The 21,397-nt window shown below is 43.5% G+C and overlaps 1 protein-coding gene across 1 annotated transcript in view; it reads right to left on the reverse strand.

Annotated features, from left to right (window-relative positions):
- Nucleotides 1-21,397, reverse strand: part of LOC124098776 (guanine nucleotide-binding protein subunit alpha-12) — a 94,061-nt gene that overhangs the window by 64,969 nt on the left and 7,695 nt on the right. The window lies entirely within an intron of this gene.

Consider the following 21,397-nt stretch of genomic DNA (forward strand, 5'->3'; position numbering starts at 1 on the left):
AATACTGAACTAAGTATGCCCAAAAGTGCTCCTGTCCGCCATGTTTCCTGAATAGGTACTTGATGACCTCAAACTGGGCATGCTCAGGAGTATGCCCATCCCCTCCTGTGCTTTCCTATATGAATACATGTAGGCTCCCTGATAAAATCTTCAGCCTTGTTTGATCAGGGAGATTGTGGCTTTCAAGGACTCCAGCGCTCTCCTCACTGGTGTAATAAAGCCTTTCTCCATTCTTCTGTCTCCTGGTCGTGATTTTTGGTTTTACACTCACCAAGATATGAACCCAGTGCATTCGGCTATGGAGACCTTAAGAAATTAATTTTTCATAATTAATTTTCAAATTCAAAGCCCTGGCATTCACATTTGCTCTGGGTCATCTGAGACGGTCTTCTCCAGGGCTGAATTTTGTTACACAGCCTATAACTCAGTCTGAATCTGAGGGTGGAAGCCAGCAAAACTTCAGACCAGAATGAATGGGACTATATTGTACTCTCACAAAACCGAAGACCAACATCAAGTCTCTCCCCTCACCACCCTGGGCTAAGAGCTCCCTGGGACAGAGAATAAGGAGGCTGATCATGCCCCCCCTCAGACACTCTGACTGCTTATCTCTTGGGGGGCAGGTGGGCCAAACCCATCCTATCTCTTGTCTCCATCTGGCCTGTGAGCTGGGGATTGTTTTTTACTGATTTGATGGTCAGGAACACTAACTTTGAACTACAATGAACTGAATGAATTGAAATGTTATTCCCTCCAGAAGGAATCCCCCACTTCTTATCAGTATACCTGTATTACAAAAAGCTGTACTCTAAGCCAGGTGTGGTGGTGCACACCTGTATCCCAGCAATTTGGAAGGCTGAGGCAGGAGGATTGCAAGTTCAAAGCCAGTCTTAGCAACTTAGCAAGGCCCTAAACAATTTAGTGAGACCCTGTGTCAAAAGAAAAATGAAAAAGGCTGGGGATGTAGCTCAGTGGTAGAGTACCCCTGGGTTCAAACCCCAGACCCCCCCCCAAAAAAAAAGAGCTTTGGGGTCAGTTTCAAATTCCTTGGGGGAGATGCAGCTAAGGATGAGAAGCCCTGAGCGGGGAGAGGGGCCTCGCCTACCTGCTCCTGAGGGTTGCTAATACAAGGTGAAGGCACTCTAAGAGGAAGAAGCTGAAGCACCAGAAGTTCTCATTTTTTTTTCCTGTAAAGGTCAGATAGTGAAGACTGCAGGCTCTGCATGCCAGTAGGCACTATCAAGAATGTTACATCATTACCTTCACAATAAGAGAGAACAAATTTTTATATTGATGAAATTCAAAATATTGCTGAGATCACAGGCCTGGTCACTATGCCTGGTTACCCCAGAGCTCTTGAATCAGCATCTCCAGGGTTGAAGCCCAGGCTGAACACCTCCAAGTCCCCTCAAGTAGCTGTGCTTTCCAACTTCTGCCCAGCTGAGCCTGGAACAGTGCAGTTTGCAGAGAAAACATGATTGCCCTCATGTTTCTCAGCTCTACATAACTGTGACATAACTCTCTTTGAATAACTTCTGGTATTAATCATGTTTTCTACTTTCTGCATTTATGGTGCTTTGACATCTGGGGCCTTGCTGATCCTGGAGACACCACCCCGTCCAGGAACAGGAAGAACTGACTCCCTTATGAGAAGCTCTGCACGTGTAGCCAACCAATCCATGCCCAAACTCAGGACCCTCTTCCACCTGACCCTTACACTGCAGGAGGTGATGTTCCTCTGGCCCAGTCACCCCAGGCAATCAGGACCACCTCACAACCACGGCAGGATGTAAACTATCTGATGCAAATTACCCAGCCCCCAACTGTTTATCCTGCCTTGCTCATTTCTTCTTGACCACATCTTCCCCGTGCTCCCCTGCCTCCTATTTCTAGGGACCTATGAATATAAGCTCCTTCTTTCATGATGGTCATGTCCATGTTCTCCAGTCTTACCATGCCTGATTAAAACAAATCCCAGGTACATTTCATGTTACTCCTCTCCTCCTTTCTGTAGCACATATATTTGCTAAGTCCCAATAATCTATCTATGGTGAATTTTCCATTAATCTAAAATAAGTAATGTGGTTTTCCAGGTTATTTAATAGCTACATTGACTAAGACCTTCCTTGAGAAACTGTGTTTGGCAGCACCTAGGAGCTGGGACTGCCTGCAGCTCAGAACCAACATCCCACATCTAAGTACACGCTCCAGAGAGACTGGTCACAGTGCACCAGCAGATGTGGACAGGGACACAGTGCAGCACTGTTGGTCACAGAGAAAACGGTAAACAACCCAGCTGCGCATCAGTGTGGGAATGAATCACACACTATGGCAAGCTATGTGAGGGCTGGAACAGACTGGACCCACATGTATCAACGTGGACAGAATGAAAATGTAAGGCTAGGAAAATAATTTATTTGACACCATTTATATGAATCCTTAGAAACAAATTATATGTGAGTATGTAAATTATATATCAAACAAATTATATACAAATTATATAATAGATATTAATTATATAAATAAACAAAACATATACATATTTTGTTTATGGATGTGCACATAAGTAACAGAAGCATAAAAACGTGGATTGAACAAATATCAAATTTGTGACAGTGGCTGTCTCTGGGGGAAGGGTGGCAGCCATCATAGTAAGAATAATACTGGAGGGGCCAGGCATGGTGGCACATACTGCTAATACCAGGTTCAAAGACAGCCTCAGCAACTACGCAAGACCCTGTTTCAGAATAAAATATAAAAAAGGGCTGGGAATGTAGCTAGTGGCTAAATGCCCCTGGGTTCAATCCCTGGTACCAAAAAAAAAAAAAAAAAAAAAAAAAAAAAAAACCAAAAACCAAAAAAGAATAAGAATAATAATACTGGAGCTAATTCTAATCGGATACTTGCTGTGTCCAGCAAAAGTCTTGGATGTTCTCAACTCATTCCATTGTAAGGGCAACCATGAAAAAACAAAGATTATCACCACCATTTCACAGATGAGAAAACAGGCCTGTGGAATGATGAAGCACACAGAACGCATCCCTGAGATTTCTTATTATGCACTCCTCCTCCCAGACTGAACAACCCAGGGGGTGCATCTGCACCACTGTGTCCCCCAGGCTGTGGCTCAGCATTGCAACTTCGTGGAGTCCTCCTTTTAAAGGCCTAAGTTGGATCATTTCATGTCTCTACTTCACCTAGACAGCGGCTTCCCATCCTGCTCCATTTTAAGTGAGCTGTGGCCAGCCCACTGCCCCCACATCCACTGGCTGGCTCTTCCCTTTCTCAACCTGCTGGCCTACCCCGGCCTCTCCACTGGCCACAATCCCCAGGCACACAAGACCTGAGCATCCCATTGCTGTTCCCTCTGCCTGGGGCACCTTCCCCAGAGGTTAGCACGTGGGTTCCTCTGCAAGTCCTTGCTAACACACCAAGCACAGCCTCCTAAGACAGCACATAACCACACCCACTCTGCACGAGTCTACCTCCCTCACCCTGCTGTATCGTTCTTCAGATGGCTTATCATCTAACTTTACATATTTCTTTACTTACTTGTCTCTAACCTCCCACCCCCAAGAGTACAAGTTCATGACAGCAACGACTGTGTTCCCAAAGCCGAGGACAGCACCTGGCACTCAGGTGTTGTGAAATGAATGATCCTGAGCCGGAGAGGGTGAGTTGAGTCCAGGCCAAGCAGGTTCCAGTGCTAGAGTCGGAGAGGAAAGGAGCATGGGAGAAACACTGGATGCAGACAGAGGGGAAGACACACCTGAAGCAAACATGACAGATATTATCATGTTTAACTGTGGGCGATGAACGGCTGGGATGGTTATTATATTCCCTCCTTCCTGCCCTCTAGTGACTAGTAAGTTACTAGTTTTAAATGTACTAGAACACCATAAAATAACCCTTAACATTTCAAATGGCACTAAAATTCAATGCAATACATTTAAATTAATTCATTGAACATGGAATGACTATTCAATGACTTAAAGGGTATGTCAGGGTTCAGCAGTTTCTGGGGGGAAGTTATTGTTAAGGACATTAACATTTAACACACAGAGCCATCCTGCCATGCAAAGATTGTTTGATCATCTGACACAGACGAGGATCGGCCTTGGCACCCACTGTGGGCATTTTGGGCTGGGTAGTTCTTGACTCGGAGGCTGTCTTACGTACCAGAGTGTTTGGCAGCATCTCCACTCACTAAGTGCTGATACCTCCACCAGCTGTGACAACCAAAAAGGTCTCCAGACAGTTCCAAGCATCACCTGGGGAGCAAAAGCACTCCAACCAAGAACTAGTGGACCAGAGGCTAGACAAACTGACTCTAGGTGCAATAAGAAAAAAATTAATTCATATATATAAAAATAGGAGAGGTGCATCAAACCAGCCTTGCTTGTAGGTTTGATCATCTGTTTGTACTTGTTCTCTCTGAGCAGTCCCTTAACTTTTAGTGGCCCTCCCCCACAAGGCCACAAGGTGGGCCCACACTGCTGGGTGGGGATTCTATAGGTAACCTCAGTTACTCAATCTAACACTATCTAGGCACTGAGATGAAAGGACTGTGCACATGTAATTAAGGTTGCCCCTCAGCTGGCCTTAAAATAAGGCGTTTATCCTGGATCACCTTGTGTCCTGATATAATTGCATGTGTCCTTACAAGTCAATGAAGAAGGAATAGTCAAGCAGATTCCCAGGACGTACAGCATCGCACATGCCCCTGCTGGTTCTGAGGTACAGGGGTCCTGTGCAAGGCTGGGGAGAGGTCCTGGCCCTACAGCCACAGAGGGTGGACATCTGCCACAATCTATGTGAGAGTGGAAGCCGGTTCTTCCCAATAGTCTTCAGAAAAGAACGTGGCCCAGCTGACACGATCATTTCTGACTTGTGAGACGCACAGCAACTGACTGAGCCGCACTGTGTCCAGACTTCTTACCCAAGAACTGTTGAGTTAACTAGTAAGAGATTCAAGTCCCTAAGTCTGTGGTGAGTTACAGCAGCAACAGAAAACTCAAACAGCCATGGAGACTCCGCCTACATGCTACAGAGAGATTAATAAGTGAGACACACAATAATCAAAAACAGCCCCCTTAAGGAATTCCCCAGTCTCCATAATAAAAAGACAAATAAACAATGGGCAAAGGCTCCATATAGACATTTCTCCAAGGAAGAAGAAATGCAAAAGGCCAAAAAGCACATGAATAGAACCTCAGCCTCATCAGCCATCAGGAAAACGCAAATCAAAACCACAGATGTCACCTCACAGCCACCAGGAAGGGTAAATCTAAGGAAGAGCGCAAGGGCTACAGAAGGCTGCACCACGGGTACAGCTGATTTGGAAAGCAGTACAGTGGCAGCTCAAAATGTCACACACGGAGTTACCATGTGACCCAGCAATCCCACCCCACGGGATACACCTAAGAGGAATGAAAATCTGTCCCTACACACCCTGGCACACTAAAGCTTGCGGCACATTCTTAATAGCCCAAAGATAGAGACAACCCAACGTCCGTCACCTGAGCTCCATGAAATGGGTCTATCAAAATGGAGCCCTCTTTAACCACATAAAAGAATTCTACAAGGTGCATGAACTTCAAAAGAGAGAAAAGCATCGAGTCATAAAACAACACATACTGTATGATTCTAATTATCTGAAATGCTCAGAGAAACGAGTCAATGGAGATGGAAGGCTGTGGGTGCCTGGAGCTAGGAAGGAAGCTGGAGGGAAACAAGGAGACCCTCAATGGGTACAGGGTTTCTTTTTGGAGTGACAACAATGTTCTAAATATGACTATAGTGATAGTCACTCAACTCTATAAATACACTAAAATTCACTGAATTGTAGACTCTAAATGAGTGAATAGCATGCAGTGGCAGTTATGTCTCAATAAAACGGGGTTGTTTTTTTTTTAAGTTGAAATAGAAAGTCCTCTCCAGTGATGTGAAATGCAGAGTAAGAAAATGACACAAAATCCATGAGCTGCTGCTTCTCCAGACCTGCTCCCACCAATCAGTTACCATCTCGTGGCCAATGGCCACCGTGCCTCTGCCTTATAACCTTACCGCCACCACCTGTCAATATGAACAGACTATGGGAGCCACTCCTGTAGGCTCTACAGAATATTCTAAGTGAAAGATGCTAATCTATGACTTTCTGATGCATGTTCTGCTCATCCTAGGCTTAAGGGTTCTATGTTCATGCTTAAGTTACAGATGTTCTACAGAGATGTTGAGAAAGGCAGCTGTATCTTGAGAAGATACTCCCTCTTCTCAAAACAGTGGGGACACACTGCTTCCTGCAGCCTGGTGCCCCTCTTGATGCTCCACAGGAATGAGCCAAACAACTTACAGGGTGTGAGAAAATGGATGTCAGGCTCCAGCTGACAGTGGAAAAATTATACCCGTGAGTAGTCAGTTCCAGAGAGTAATGGATAGAGAACTGCTTTTATCATCTGCACATGAAACTCCCAAATTGTGTGAATGACTCTATATAAGGAAATTAGGCTTGCAACTCCCAACGCACTCACTGGGTGGCCTCCAGCAAAACAATTCACCCTGAGCAATTTTTTCAACGGACAGTGAACTCCTACAGGGATTCTCTGTCTTAGCTCTCTGCTCCACTGTCCCCTCCACCTTAGCAAGACAGCAAAGCACAATACCAGGTGAGCTCTCTCTTTCTCTTCCAAGTCTGCCAGCAAAGAGCTAGTTGCCAGGAAACCCAGGCTAGCCTAGACTCCTTCTCATAGAACTCCACATTCATGTTACTAAAACGTGACAAATACTTTGTTTCAAGATAATCAATATTAAAACTGGTTTCTAAGTTCCCTCAGACTTTTTTCTCTAAAAGTATTCATTTATACATCCAATAAATAGTTGAATGCCTATCCTGTGTGGGCACTGAGCCAGGTGCAAGGCCAGGTCCCTGCATGCTGCCAAGGACTGACATTCTGGGATGCATTGCCTAGAACCATGTAAAACACAATATGCGCGTAAACAGAGATGATTCAGATAAACACAGACATTTCTTAATAAAGCTTAAAAAGGTTAATATGTATTTACTTGGTTTTCCCAATCTCTGTTTTATAACTTATTGCTTAGTTGTGGGAAGAGCGCTTGCCTACCATGTGCAGGACCCTGGGTTCAATGCCTAGGAAAAAGATGAAAACGGGGTGCAACCCCCTAAAACCATTATACTTAAAGCTGCCAATCCTGAAGGCTACTCTTCCTTTGAACTGTTTCCTTGGTAGGTTTTCCTGTTTCTTTCACCTACCAGGTTTCACTGGGACAATTTCTTCCCAATTGAAAGATTTTCCTGTTGGAATGACCATCTGTCCATTAACTGAGAGTGGGAATCTGGCCCATTCTGACCTCCCAAATCTAAGATACCTCTTAAGCAAGTCCCTTCCTCAAACCCTAACAAAGATTAAAGCCAGGCACTTGCAAAGGAGTTGAACAAAACAAACATTCTGAAGCCCCCAATCCCAAGATAGTCTGCTAAAGCCACTCCTCAGAACACTAACTGAAAAGATGCTCCATGAATTTGTCATCCGAGTTCCTCTGCCCACGCTGTGACCTCACATTTACTGGAATCCAATATGGTTTAAGAGATTAGAGATAAAATGTCTATCAAGAACTGCAGTTACCAGCTACCACTATGGCCTTGAGAAAAGTAACTGTTCATACAATATTTGTAACAAAAAAAGTCAGGGTTGAGACATGTACAACAGGCTTTGGGGGAAAGACCTTTTCCACACTTTGGGAACAGTACAGGCCTAGGTCCCAGGAGCTCACCTCCCACTTCACACAATACACAAACAAGCCCAAGGGACCTGTTTTCTAACTGCAGAGACAAGAGGGAACTATTTATATAAAAAGGCTACTTATCTAACCGAAAGAACTGCTAGCAGTGAGGGCAAATGTGTGTTCCGATATTACAACTTCTCTGAGCTCAAATAAGCCTCTTTTGGTGGTGTGGGGCGAGCACCTGGGGCAGGTGATAAGGAAAGAGCACAGGGGGAAGAAGAAACTAGACTCTTAAAGAGGCAGACATTCATGCTTTGGTCTTTCAGCCACGCTAATAATAAACCTCCACAGATTTAGAAAAACAAAACTGTTTTGGAAGAGGCCAGGCATGACTCAAAATAATTAGAACAATTCATTCAATAGGCACTTAGGGAGGATCTGTCACAAGTTGGAAAAGAGGCTGGCCTCACCCTCAACCTGCTCTGTGCAGCACACAAGGCTTTGTGACCACTTGGATCATCGCATTGCTTGCTGAAGAGAGGTCATGCCAGTCTACCCTCTAAATCACTCTGGTGCTCAACAGGAAATAAACACACACTCAAATTAGTGAATTATAGGGGGGAAGGTAGAGGGGGCATAGAAATAGTATCAGAAGGAATCTGTCTCTCCCTCTGATCTCCTTCCAGGACTCCCCAGTGCTGCCTCGCAGCCAGAAAGCAGGAAGCTTACTGTTCTCATTCGTATGGGCAGTCCCCAGGCCCCAGGAAAGCAGACCCAAGCAACCCACCCATGCTTGCCCCTGCAGTGTGCCAGGAAGCTCGTCACCCTCTATGGGGTGTGTTTTCATTTGACTTGATGACATTAAGAAGCCAAGTAATGGAGAAAGAGTAAAGTAAGAAAGAAGGCACTGGAGGGGAGGGGCCAGCCTATCAAGGAGTGTGCACACTTGTGCCCAAGGGTAATAGAACAACTGTGGTCATTTCTGGCTTAGAAATTACTTGATCTGATAGGAAATCAAGGCCTGCTGTCATTTCTTAAGGAAGAAAGCAGACTTAAAAAGAATGCCTGAGAAGTCTTATGGGGACAGCAGTCATGCACAGGACACCCAAGGAAGTACACAGAGGATAAACATCAGCAAGGGTGCCTGTGGAGACGCAGGCATACAGCAATCGAGACAGTCAGAAGGACGAGTCTTGGACAGACTTTCATTCCAATTACACACTCGCAACATTTTTCCTCTTCTTCTTCCTTATCATCATTATCATAATAATAATGTAACTCCCTAAAATCACTGGATATTTTCAATTCCTTGGTGCCCAAATTGCCATTAGGTCTACATACATCTTTATTATATATAAAATTTAATGAGTCTTCACATAGGTTTGATTAAACAGCAAGGAGTTAAACTCAAGAAGTCAAAAAGAGTCAATCTTTGACAGAACAAACCAAGAGGCTTATGAAAAGTTTTCAACACTATTAAGGAAATGCAAATCAAAACCACAATGGCTTTTAAACACACACACACACACACACACACACACACACACAAAACAGGCAACAGCAAGTGTTGGCAAGCATGTGAAGAAACTAGAATCCATGTTCATTGCTGAAGCAAGTGTTAAATGGTGTAGCTGCTTTGGAAAACAACTTGGCAGCCCCTCAAAAAAACATAAGAGCTACTGTATGCTCCAGTGATTCCACTCCTAGGCATGTGTATAGTTTGGATCTTAAATGTCTCCCAAAAGCCATGTGTTAGAGGCTTGGTCCCCTGGCCTCTGGCCCTACTGAGAAGTGGTAGGTTAGGAGGTTGGGGCTCGTGGGAGATCTTCATGTCATAGCCAGTGTGCCCTTGAAAGGGACTGTGGAATCCAGGTCCCTTCCTCTTTCTCTCTTTTTTTCTCCTGACCACGAGGTGAGCAGTTTTGCTCTACCACATGCTCCCCACCATGATGGGCTACATTATTGGTAGACTATAAGCAATGTGGCCAACTCATCATGGACTGAAACCTCCCAAACAAGCCAAAATAAACCGTTTCTCTTTAGAAGTTGATTTATCTTGGGTATTTGTTATAGTAATGAAAAACTACCTAACAGAATATAGCCAATGAAATGAAAACAAAACATATATCACACAAAACACATCCCACATATGAATGTTCACAGCAGCATTATTCACAATAGTCAAAAAGTGGAAATGAGGGCTGGGTTGTGGATCAGTGGTAGAGTGCTTGCCTAGCATGTGTGAGGCCCTGGGTTCGATTCTCAGCACTACATATAAATAAATAAAATAGAGGTCCACTGAAAACTAAAAGAATATTTTTTAAAAAGTGGAAATGACCCAAATGTCCATTAACTGATAAATGGATAAGCAAACTCTAGTATACTTGTACAATGGAATATTATTCAGTCATAAAAGGAATGAAGTACATGTGAATGCTGAACACATTATGCTTGAGAGGACAGAAAGATAAGCCAGAGACTGGAAGAAAACCTCTGCAACATATATCATGTATCTAAAATATAAAAAGAACTCTCAAAATTCAAGATTAAAAAAAAATAATGGACAGGGCTGGGGTTGTGGCTCAGCGGTAGAGCGCTTGCCTCGCTCATGCGAGAACCTGGGTTCGATCCTCAGCACTACATAAAAATAAATAAGTGAAATAAAGGTATTGTGTCCAACTACAACTAAAAAATAAATATTTTTTAAAAAATAATGGACAAAAGATTTGAACAGACACCGTATGTCTTGAAAGACATACATATGGCAAATAAACCTATGGAAAGATGTTCAGCACCATGCATCACTAGGGCACTGCAAAGTAAAACAACCACCGCAAGACACCACTACATACCTACTAAAATGGCTAAAACCCCCAATACTGACAATGCCAAATGCTGGTGAGAGCATAGAGAAACAAGAACGCTCATCCACTGCTGCTGGGAAATCAAAATTTGGTGGTTTCTCACAAAACTAAACATACTCTTACCATGTGATTCAGCAGTAATGCTTCAAACAAGATGAAAACATGTCTATTCTAAAACTTGCACACAGGTGTTTAGGGAGCTTTATTCACAACTGCCCAAATTTAGAAGCCACCAAAAATGTTCTTCAGCAGGTAAAAGAAACAACAAACTGTGGTACAGCCACAAAGGTGTATGATTCTACAATAAAAAGAAATAAACTATCAAGCCATGAAAACTCACAGAGCAACCTTAAATATAAATTGCTAAGTGAAAGAAGACAATCTGAAAAAGCTGTATGTTGTCTGCTTACAACTATATGTTACTCTAGAAAGGTACAACTATGGAGAAAGCAAAGGATCAGAGATTGCTAAACTGGGGATGCACCTGCCTAGCATGAGTGAGGCCCTGGGTTCAATCCCTAGGACCCTCCTCCCCCAAAAAATCCTAAAAAAGACCAGTGGTTGCCAAGAGTTGGAGGGAGGGAGGGACGGACAGGTAGCACACAGGGGATTTTTAGGGCAGTGAAACTTTTCTGTATGACCTGTAATGGTGGATACATTTGTCAAAACTCACAGAACTGTACAACAGCATGAACCCTAATGTAAACTAGGGACTTTAATTAATAAAAATATGTCAATGTTCATTCACTGATGGTACTGAATGTACCACACTGCTGCAAGATGTTCCTAACAGGGGAATCTTGGGATAGGGAGGGACAGGGGAAATGTTACCAAGAATTAAGACAAGTTTCCAATTAAAAAAAAAAAAAATGCTGAAGATGCTGTGGTCTGTTTGGCAAATATTTATGCATTCTGAAAATATTCAAGATTACAAAAATTCTAAAGTAAGATTAAAACCAGAAATTAAGTTACAACACCTACAATTCAAAATGAAAATTTCCGGGTAACTGCAGAGGAATTAACGTGGGGAGAAAAGGTTTAATCACTAGTGGATAGTTAAATTATATTCCTAGGGATTCATACTACAAAATTGCTATGATCAATGCAGTGTCTAAAATAATGTTTACCGTAGAAAATACATTTTAAAAAACAACATGTCTATAATTGTATCCTAGAAATAAGCACTTTTTTCTAGGTCTGGTTACATATATTGTTACAACAGAATCATAGTATTTGAAATGTTTTGTACTGTGTGTGTGCATCTATGAGAGCAAATGAGTGTGAGCGTGTGTTCCTGTGCTTCCAGGTTTTGCACTGGATTCCACAAAAGACTCAGCCTGGCTCCTTCACCTGTAGCAACTATCACACATGCACAGTTCCCACATCTACTCCTAATGCAGGAAACACTGTAGCAACTTCTAGCACCATTGACACAGTTCTCCCATGTTTTAAGAAGACAGCCTAGGTGGCTCAGTCCACTGTCACCAACTTTCCGACAGGCTGAGTCACATGTTACAAAGGGCCGTTGTCCCTGTTTTCTCATCTGAAACCTGATCCCTGCCTTGCCACTTACTGTGAACAGGGAACTGTGCAACGGAGGGTGGACAACTGTGCAGCTGAGCACCAAAAAGTATCCAAGGAGGCAGCTGAGAGAAGGGCCAGAGTTGCTCTCAAACCTGTGGCAGGTACCTGGACTGCGTCTCCCACTCCCATTATGTGTGGGCACTGGTGAGACACCAGAGGAAAACTATTCCTGCTCTTGGGACCTTAGTTTAAGAGGTGGCCTAAGAGATAAACTTCCCTCTGCCCAAACAGGCCCTTCTTTAGTGGGAGTACCCACACTGCACTGCAGTGCAGGACAAAGGCCATGGCAGTGCCAGCAGAGATGGGCTCAGAGGACAAAAGGCCATCTGTAGCCCCTGGCCCAGGCCCAGGACGCCGCCTGAGGCAGTGTATACTCAGAAAGAAGAGAGGAGAACTGGCAAAGCCGCCCTTATTCCCCTCTGTAGGGACGGACTGCAGAGCACCAAGCCTTCTCTGGACACTGACACCAGATCTGTTTCACAGGCGAGCATCCAAAGGAGTCAGGTGTCCTGCGACTCCTGGCTCTACAACTGTGGGGACACCAATGCTGAGTGGGATTGGGGCACAATCCCACACACCATTAATTTACTTTTCTGTGGTAGCTTATCTTCCTTCCTGTTTTTAACACATATGAGATCTATAATGGTGTTATCTGGATTTTTAATTTATCTCATTAACTGTGCAAATCTCCGTTTTTATCTCAGCTATTCTTGTATGATATCCTGAAGCTTTTGTTTCATAGAATCTATATGCTTGGTAATGTTGCATGATGACAAGCACTTTTGAGCAATGCTTCTATCTTACAGTTTGGCTTTTTTTCAGATTTGGTTTTGTATTTGCCTTTTGCATGCTGTTCCCCAACACTACTACTAATTTGGCTACAGTACTTCAGAACTGCCACTTCATTTCTTTAAAAGTTTCTCAAGCTTAGTTCTCCAAGCGCTGAGAACCTTTCTCAGCAGTTCTCCAGGTCAATCTCCCTGATACCATTTCTACCTATTTTCTTCTCAGGTCAGAACTGGAATGTGACAGACAGAGGTTGCTTTCAAAGCATGTTTGAGGAGGTGAACAACAGCTGAAATCTGGTCTGGGCTCAGTGAAGTCCTATTTGGTGACCTAGACCTCAAGCTCACTCACTAGCCCCTGAGCCTGGCTCCAGCCCAGGGCTCTGGAGATGGTGCAGTTTCAGCCTGACATGGTCCTCTACTTCTGAGGTCGCCTTCTAACTTTTCCCTGGGCTTATATTCCAGATCCTGGGTCTACTTCTCCCCAGATCAGAGGGTGTTGGAGAGAATGTTCGGGAAGTGCGAGGTCAAGAGGTACCACCGCACTAGAATAGTCTCTCTCCATCCTTGGCTGTAGTGTGCATCCATCCTCACAGGAGTCTCCTTTCTACTCCTGCCCCCAAGTCTAGAATCAATTTGGAAATCAAAACAGGAGTCAGATAGATGGAGATCAAAACGCTGGCTTTCTGACTACAGAGCTTGGTTTCAGATGTGCAGCCAAGTAGGGCTTGCTCACTAGCACTGCTGACAACACAGGCCGGGGGCCCTGCGGCTGGTGCAGGAAGAAAGGCACACTCCTGGGGGCAGGATGGCTTTGAAGAGGGTGCTGAGCCCTGCCTGCTCACATTCTCCTCCCAAACACACTAGACTACCAAGTTGCTCCTCCTTCCCTGAGCACAGGGGCAGAGGGATGGTGAGAGAAGGCAGGAGAATCCAGGCAGCTGAAATTCCTGTCCAGGACACAGGAGGCCAGGAAGATAAAGAATCTTACCCCAATCAGCGGAGGGCCCCCGCCTACCCTGGCAGGGTTACTCCCAGGGTCAAATGCAGTAACAGACAAGGTACTTTCAAAATGCATGCTCCCTACATGGGGCGGTTTCCCTCCCACTGGCCGGCTGCCTTCCCTGAAGTCTCAGAAGTGTCTGTCTGCACATGGACACTTAATAGGCAGTGGGTGACTTGGCTTCCCTGGGTTATTTCCTTTAATGACACATCTGCTCTAACTAGTATGTTCTGGTGGTCCTGGTTTGTTTGTTTAAAAATAGTTTCACTGCTTTATAGTCATACCAAACACGTACTGATAAGAAGGTAAATGACCAGATTTCTATTTCTCAATTTCAACTTGCTAATCTCCCAGGAAGTTTCTCGTCTTGTTCCACATTACTCTGCAAGGTTAATGCTTTTTGACTTATGTCTATCTCATTAAGTCATCAGAACCCTGGGAAAAAACATTTCCTTTCCCCATCCTCAAACTAAAATTATGGAACTTCATTGCCTTGAAGGAAAAACATCTAAGTGGTCACAAAAATATAAAAAGTTACTAGTCATCTTGTGTGTGCTAAGAATTGTAGGTAAAAACTGAGTATGAGGGTGCGTGTGGTGGCACATGCCCACAATCCCAGCAACTTGGGAGGTAGAGGCAGGAGGATTGCAAGCTTAATACCAGTTTGGACAATTTATCAAGGATTTGTCTCAGAATAAAAAATAAAGAGTTGGGGATGTAGCTCAGTGGTAGGGCACCCCTGGGATCAATCCCCATAGCAATAATTAATTAATTAGTTTTAAAATGGAGTATATATAGATTTTTAAAAATCCTATTAATGGGGGGGGGGGGGCTGAAGTGTAGCTCAGTTGTAGAGTACTTGCCTAGTATGCATGAGACCCTGGGTTCCATTTCTAGGACCTCTAAAAAACTAAAAAAAGAAATAAATTCTGCTAATAAGTATTATAGAAATTGTAAAAATAATGTTTGCAGCGGCTAGTCCCTCTAAGTTAGTCAGCAGCTAGTCAGAAGTTAAGGTGAGGCTTTAAATAACAACTCCCTTTCCTTCCTTGGTTAATGTCAAGTCTTTGGCTTGGAATACTGTGTATCTTGTCTACAAAGATGAATAATATTTTCCCCTGAAAATTAATGCAACTATGTCACTTGGAGCTTTGTCAGTGACTGTGGAGGCATGCGCACCTTGACCAACACCCAGCACTGAGCTGTCCTGTAGAGATTCCTCAGCAGTCTGAACCTGGACTGGCCCTGGATGCTGCTAGCATAGCCCAGGAGAATCTAATCACACATCCAATAGGCACATTTACAGCCAGGCAAGGGCTCCCTGTCCTGCCAGTGGTATAACCAGTGATGCTTCACCCCCCCACACACATACACATTGCCCTCCTCTGTTGGGCTTCTGGTCTCAAAGGAGCTGTCTAGGAGAGGAAGCTCCAGGAGAGGAGGAAGTGTCTCTTCCACTCAGGCTGCACACATACAGAGCCCTAAGTGATAGGGAAGGTCTTCCTCCACAGCCACCTGGCCCTTCCTGGTCACAGCAGGAACCCACCTGTCTGTTCCAAACAGAAACTGGAGGGCTTGGTACAGCCACAGTGCACAGTCATGGGAATACTTCCTCAGGATAATGACAACAAAATCCAAATTATTTGCACATGAGTGTCTCCTCAGCTTCTGGTTCTGCTCAACTCAGTTCCCACAGTCATTTGATTACCTAATGCTTACAGCACTGGCTCACGCCAGTGATACTAAGATTAGTGGTCTGATGCAACAGGGCTGAAGCTTTAGACCAGATAGTAAAATAGATGCCAAAATCTAGACAAGGATGCTATTCAGTGGGCATCAGCAAGGGTCGGGGACTAATTCCCCTGGACTCCATAACAACCCATGTGCTGCTCTCTGTCTACACCTTCCTGCTCACAACCCTCCCAGGAGTAAGGACTGTCCCTTTACTGCCATATGGATGCTGTATATCCGAAGTTCAAGTTACAAACCAGCTGATTCATGAAATCAACACAGAGGCATGGGCACTTCCAACAGACAAACTATGCAGAGGGCAAGTTATGCCTTCTATTCTCGAAACCAATGTCCCTGGGCATACCTGAATATTCAATCCTGAAGTAGACACACACAGTTCTTTTCTTTTGTGGTGCTGAGGATAAAATCCAGGCCTCACCCATGCTAAGCACATGCTTTAGTACTAAGCCACATCCCCCTACCCCAGTTCCAACAACAACAACAAAAAGAGAGATGTCTCGCTGTGTTGCCCAGGCTGGTCTTGAACTTGTGGGCTTCATAAATCCTCCTGTCTCTGCCCCTGAGTAGCTGGGTTTACAGGTGCCTTATCACACCTGGCTCTTCAAGACAGGCAAAAGAAACATACAGAAAAACTATTGCACAGGTCAGAAACTTTACACTCTGCTTTCCCTTAAAGGACAGTTGACACTATGTAGCTTTGTCCAGCCATTTGATACAAGAGGAAAGAAGACTCAAATTAATTGTTTGAATACAAATAAATAATAATAGCTACAGAATAAAATGAACCAGCCTGTCTCTTAAGCAAAGTACCAGGTCTATTACACTATATAAGTTTCTTGGATTTAAAGATAACCCTATAATTACATCTCTAGATAAGCCTCAAGTTTAAATCTTCAGCTACACTTTAAAAAAATGATACCATCCATGTACCCACTCTCAACTATGTAACAACAAAATGATTATGAGCTGTCAACAGAACCTTGTTAAGCATCTAGCAGCTATGTTCCAAATCTCACCCTACAGGTGACTAAAGGCCAAAAACTGCTCCCTGATATGATTGGTTACAATGTAAACTTGGAAGCTGGAGGGCATTGAGGGCTCTGAATCTCAACAATGGCCAGAGGGGTGTGTCTGCATTTCTCTCAACTGATGGAAAAAGATGCTTTTGGTTTCGGGCATTTCTAAAAAACCAACCATGTGTTTCCCAGTGTAAAAGTAAATTTGCTTACTTAAATGAAATTTTCCAACAAGGCAATAAAAACTCAACTGTGCTCCAGACCCCAGAAGCAGCTTTGTGCTTCTGCTCTCACGAAAACCCACTGCAGCATCGAGTCCCAAGCAGTATTTTGTGAGCCCAACACATGCAGAATCTTGCAGGCAAGAGTTGCAAAGTGATTAAAAACACAAATTAGCAGCTGGGCATGGTGGCTTACACCTATAAGCCCAGCAGCCTTGGAGGCTGAGGCAGGGGGATCACAAGTTCAAAGCCAGCTTCAGCAACTCAGTGAGACCCTGATTGTAAAATTAAAAGAAAGGGCTGAGAATGTGGCTCAGTGGTTAAGCGCCCCTGGGTTCACTCTTGGTACAAACAAACAAAACAAAACCCAACAACAAAATACGAAAACCAAAAACCAAAAAATGCAAATCAGCAATGTTGGTGTCTTCAAAGTCTTAAACACAAAAGCAACAAAATTCTAAAACAAACAAACAACAACAAAAAACACCCAAAAAGTAAAAGAAAAAGAAACTTCCAAAAAGTTAGCTTAATCTTAACTATTCTACAATAAAAGTTCTTAATAATAGTTCCTAGACCACTTGTAGGCCCACTCTTGGAACTTAGGGCATTCAGAAAACCCCTTGGAATGATGTGTATATACATGAATTTTCCAGGGATCAAACCCACAGCTTTTAGCTAGAATGTGATGAATACAGGGTATGTCACAATCTACCACAATCTGACCAGTTGCTTTGACTAGGAAATTCCATCCAGCTCCTGTGCCGAGTCTCCTTTTAATATTGCTCCCTGTTAGAGTTTTCTTCATTGATATCTGAGTGTGGTGGTGTACATCTGTAATCCCAACAACTCAGGAGGTTGAGGCAGGTGGATCAAGTTTGAGGCCAGCCTGAGCAACTTAGTGAGACCTTGTTCCAAATTAGATAAAAAGGACTGGGGGTATAGCTTAGTGGTAAAGCACCCCTGGGTTCAATCACCAGCACCCCCAATAAATAAATAAATGAAAATAAACAACAATAACAAACCAATTTCACTGGTAGACTTCTGTAGCACTGAGATGGTCTCATTTGTGAATCCTACTATACCTGTTGAAATCTTGTAGAGCCTCCCAAAGCCAGCTCAAATCACACCTCCTGGACAAGGCCTTTCAGCTTCTTCAGCCAGTGTTAATCTTCCCTGTTCTCCCACCAACTCACTACTTCCATAGTGGTGCTTACAGGGTGTACATTCACACTCTATGTTAAATATATTTGTGCAACTGTCTTTCCAGTTTAACAGATGAGGGTTGAGAACAGGCACTTTTCATTGACTACCCCTTCTGCCACTAGCGCCTAGCACAAGGCCTTGCATATTTGTTGAATGTAATTTTTTCATTTCATTATCAACAGTATCAACAATTCAGTTGTCAATTATTTTGTTTCAGAGACCACCCATTCTAGTAATCAAATCTTCAAGAAGTTTCTAAAATCAGCAACACACACACACACACACACACACATACATATACATATACATAAGGTGGAACTATGTTGGAGTGGTTAGAAGAGATACCAATGCAATTATGGGCATGGTATTATGTATATTCAACAAAAAACCTTCAAACAACTTATTTACTTCTAACTGGATATGAAATTCAGTCATTAAAAATGTTCTTGAGCCAGGTGCACTGGTATACACCTATAATCCCAGCTGCGCAGAAGACTGAGGCAGGAGGATCACAAGTTTGAGGCCTACTTGGCAACTTAATGAAACACTGTCTCCAAATAAAATAAAAAAGGGTAGGGATGTGGCTCAGAGGTAGAGCACTTGCCTCACATGTATGAAGCCTTGGGTTCAATCCCCTGAACTGCAAAAGAAAACAGAAAACAGAAAAAATAAAAACCCAAAACCCTCTTGTAATGCATAATATCACACACAAGAGGCTATGGAACCACTATAAATCAAATCCAAGCTGGGTTTGAGCTTGTGCCAAGTGGAGGTATTAATTTGGAGCAAACTCCAAATATCAAACACACGAACTTTAAGGAAAGCCCACTAAGGAAATGAGAGAGTTTCATCTTTAAGATTATAAAAGAATGAACCAGTCTTACTGGAACTATTTATAGCAAGTCAAAGCAACTAGTAGATTCACATAATTAACTGCAGAGGATGGTTGGAGGTAATGAAGTTAAAGAAATCACATATTTAAATTCAGGCACACCTGTGATCAAGAGGGATGAGCCCCACATCTAGAATCAAAGAACAAGGGGGATAAGACTGCCATACCATCAAGATGGAGTATCTCCACCCCTAAAAAGTCTTGGATATAACATGGCAGGCTATGGGGCGTGACAGCACATGCCTGTAATCCCAGCTACTTGGAAGGCTAAGGTAGAAGGACTGCAAGTTTGAGACCAGCCTCAGCAACTTAGCAAGACCCTGTCTCAAAATTTAAAATAAAATAAAATGGCTGGGCAGAGCACCTGGTTCAATCCCCAGTACTGCAAAACACAATATCAAGAAAACACAATAAGCAAATGTGGGAAAGAAGGTAGGCTGCCTCGGAACCTCTGGACTTGAAGGACATGCTGGTGAGTCCCCTGGGTATCCTGTTACCTCCTACCCACACAAGTCAGGTGTTGCAGAGGGCAGCTGGAAGAGACAGGAGGCAGAGGAAAAAAGAACCCCAAGATGAGCCAGTTCCTGGCAAATGCACCTAGGGAGAGGTGGGATTACAGCAGGAGACCTTGGCAATGCCTACTGTTATGGTTTGGATATGAGGTGTCCCCCAAAACTCACATGTGAGACAATGCAAGAAGGTTCAGAGGAAAAGTGATTGGGCTGTGAGTCTTAACCAATCAGTGAATTAATCCCCTCATAGGGATTAGCTGAGTGGTAACTGAAGTGGTAGGGTGTGGCTGGAGTAGAGGGGACTTGGGGGCGTGGCTTTGAAGCACATATTTGTATCTGGCAACCAGCGACTGACCTCTCTGCTTCCAGATCATCACATCACGGCCTTCCCTCTGCCACACTCTTGAGGAATGGAGCCTGCTGTCTGTGGACTGAGACCTCTGAAACCATGAGCCCCCAAATAAAATTTTCCTCCTCTGCAATTGTGCTGGTCCGGTCTTTTAGTCACAGCAGTGAAAAAGCTGACTAAAATACCCACCCTACTCCAGCCAAACACCAACAAAAACCCCAAATATGCCACCCACTGAGGTTTCAGCAAAGTTGTGAGGGGAGGGAAGTTGGTTTTCCGTCATCTTCCTGCCCCGAGGAAACAGCTGGTCCTCCCAAGTGGCCCAGCAGGTAGTTCTGGCAGGCCAGACAGGAATCCCCCCTCTGCCTGGAAGAGCACGGGTGTCCAAATCCCCTACAGGAATAATGTCAGCAGGGCCCTGGGGGCCTGAACCTTGGCCTCAAACAGGACCCTAACCCAATGACTAGGAGGTGGCAGGAGGCTGATGCTACAACCCCACTCAAGAAGGTAATAGTCTTGGTGACCTGGAGGTCAATAACCAAAGAGCAAAGAGCTCAGCCATCAGTTCCAGGAGAAGAGAAAACCAGTGGGACTGAGAAAGTATTTGAAGAAATAATACCTGAAAACTCCCCTGTATTTGGCAAAACACATAAAGGCACAGATTCAGTAAATTGTATAATCCCCAAATAGAATAATCTGAAAGAAACCTATGCTAAGATGAATCATAATCAAACTTCTGAAAACTAAAGATGATGGAAAAATCTTAAAAGCAACCAGAGAACAAAAAAAGCATTAATTTATAGAGGGACACCAATTCAAATGACATCTTCTCATCTGAAACTGGGTAAGGCACATTCTTCAACTACTAAAAGAACTGACAGCTTGAACTCTACAGCTGGCAAAAAATGTCCCTTAAGAATGAAGAGAGGGCTGGGGTTGTGGCTCAGTGGTAGAGCGCTTGCCTAGCACATGCGAGGCCCTGAGTTCGATCCTCAGTACCACATATAAATAAATAAAATAAAGGGAAATATATATATGAATGAAGGGGAAATAAAGAAGTTTCTTGGATGAAAGAAAGCCTGGAGAATCTATTGCAAGCAGACTTATTCTTAAAGAACAGCCAGCAGCAGTTTTTTTAAACAGAAAGGGAATGAGAACAGAAGGCTGTGAACTCCAGAAAGGAGAGAGGACGACCATCAGAAGAGTAAGAAGAGGTGCAGATATAAAAGGTAAGAAGAGGACATTAGTAATATTCCACTTTTATATTTATATTTTATATTTATATTTACTTTCTATTTAAAATACTTACATTTATATTTAAAATATTTATATTTATATTTAAAATATTTATATTTGAAAAGTGGAGAGGGTAAACTAAATGGAAACTTAATGTAGTAAAACACCCTTGTCAGGAGACTGGGTAAGTTACCTATGTATATTGTAAATCTAGAACAACTACCAAGAAATTGA

Source organism: Marmota monax, unplaced genomic scaffold, assembly GCF_021218885.2.
Source record: "Marmota monax isolate L192 unplaced genomic scaffold, Marmota_monax_Labrador192_F-V1.1 WCK01_AAM20220418_F8-fsc00148, whole genome shotgun sequence".
NCBI lineage: Eukaryota > Metazoa > Chordata > Mammalia > Rodentia > Sciuridae > Marmota > Marmota monax.